The 1,901-nt window shown below is 59.3% G+C and overlaps 1 protein-coding gene across 1 annotated transcript in view; it reads left to right on the top strand.

Moving 5' to 3' along the window:
• Positions 1-1,901, top strand: part of LOC104393240 (tripartite motif-containing protein 47-like) — a 12,687-nt gene that overhangs the window by 4,143 nt on the left and 6,643 nt on the right. The window lies entirely within an intron of this gene.

Here is a 1,901-nt window from a genome sequence, read left to right on the forward strand (position 1 = left end):
TGCGCAGCCACCACAGGGCTGCGCTGTTCGCCAGGCTGGCGAGCTGCAGGCTGGGGCTGTAGCCAACCTGGCAGGGGGTGAGGGGGACCCTGATGCAGAGGCGGGAGCGGGGTGCAGTGTTTTAACAGGAGCTGCTGAGGACAGACAGGCAAATGAACCCACGCTGATTTGATCCCTGCAAATACCAGGCTGGTGAGTCAAGGCAGGGCAGGGGAAGGGGCACCCGGACAAGGCTGTGCCCTTGTGGTGGGGATGAAGCCTCTGGTCACTCTGCATGGGGACACACGTGCAGGTGCCCGTCCCTGTGGATGTGGGTGAAGGAGGGGGACAGGGAAGCTGCAAGAATTAGGTTTTTCCTCTTTCTTCCATCCTGGACAAACCTCCCAAGCCTGGGGAAGATTTGAGGGGGACCCTGGAAGGGGAGGTGCTGCAGAACAATGTGGAGGGAGCTCTGTGCTCCCCCAGCCTCGTGTGCAGGCAGGTCCTGCTCCCCCCACCCCTCCTGGTCCCCTCCTGCTGTGGCAGACATCCTGGGCTGCCATGCTGCAGCTGGTCTTTATGCAAAGCTGTTTTTCCCAATAAAGCCCTGTTTTCCTACTGGTTTGACTTTGGTGGGAGCCATGGGACCCAGTGGCACTGTGGGGGTGAGCTGGGTGCCCCTGCAGGGCCTCATCCTGCCCCTCCATGTTCTTGGGGGGGAAGGGGGTTGGCATTGAGAACCAGCCCTGTGTAGCAACTGGCTGGGAGCAGAACTAGAAGGTGCTTTATTTACAGCTGCTGTGATAAGGAAACCTGGTTTCCTACAGCTCTGCTCCAAGGTTCATCTGGCACAGAAGAAAACCTGAAGTTTTGATTGAAGCTTTTCCAAGGCTGAGGCAACAAGTCTGGCATCTCCTGCCACCCCCCTCGGGGACACTGGTGAGGACTAATGGGGCGAAACTGGGCACTGGGTTCAAAGGTGCTGGGAATGTGGTGCAGGCACACACTCAGGGAATTAATCACATCAGCTTGTTTCCTTTGGGGAAAAAAAAAGGCTTCAAAGCATTAATCTGCTTCTCTGGGGGCAGATGCATTTTGTCCTGCTGTGTTTCCTCCTTCACTTCACACCTCTCTGGCTCCTCCTGGCCCTGTCCTTGGGTGGGACCTTGGGCCAGCATGGACCTGGGAATGTATCCAAGCTGAAAAATCATCAGTGTACCCTCCACAGGAGATGTTCAGAGATCCTGTGTTCGCCAGGCAGATCCTTGGACTGAAAGCATGTTGGTGTCTCACCAGGGCCATCCCTGCCTGATGCCTGCTGGCTCCTGCTGAGCCCAGGACTGAGCCAGGACACTGTGGCCCTTTTTGGCCCTGGAAATGTCTGACATGGGGTCACTGGCCCAAGGGATGGCAGGAAAGCACCTGCACCCATGTCCTGGGGGAACTCGGGACCCTTCATGTAGCCCTGGGGTGGGGAGCAGCTCCTTGGGTGACAACAGGTTCTGGGGCAGCACATCCTGGGGGGCAGCAGATGCTTGTGGGGGGCAGTAGACTCCTGAGAGAGGGATGGGAATGGTCTGGCAGCAGCTTCCCTGGACAGGAGGTTTTGGGGGTGTGCAGCAGCCATCCCTGGGAGCAGCAGACCCCCGGGGAGGGTCCAGATTCCAGTGGGGCCGATCCTTGAGGAGGGGGCAGACCCTGGGTGGGAGGCAGGTATCCCAGAAGGTGGCAGATGCCGACGAGAGGGATCAGATGCCCGGCGGCATCCCCGAGCAGATCCCAGAGATGAAGCCCTCTAGGAAGGAAAAGCTATTGGGGACCCGGTCGGGGAGGGTGCGGGGGCTCAGATCCCCCAGGAAGCAGCTGAGCTGGGGGGCACAGAGCTCGGAGGGGGCAACAGCAGCTCCAGGCTTCGTTGGGGC

This window comes from Chaetura pelagica, unplaced genomic scaffold (genome assembly GCF_000747805.2).
Source record: "Chaetura pelagica isolate M959 unplaced genomic scaffold, ChaPel_1.0 scaffold47, whole genome shotgun sequence".
In the NCBI taxonomy this organism is placed as follows: Eukaryota; Metazoa; Chordata; class Aves; order Apodiformes; family Apodidae; genus Chaetura; species Chaetura pelagica.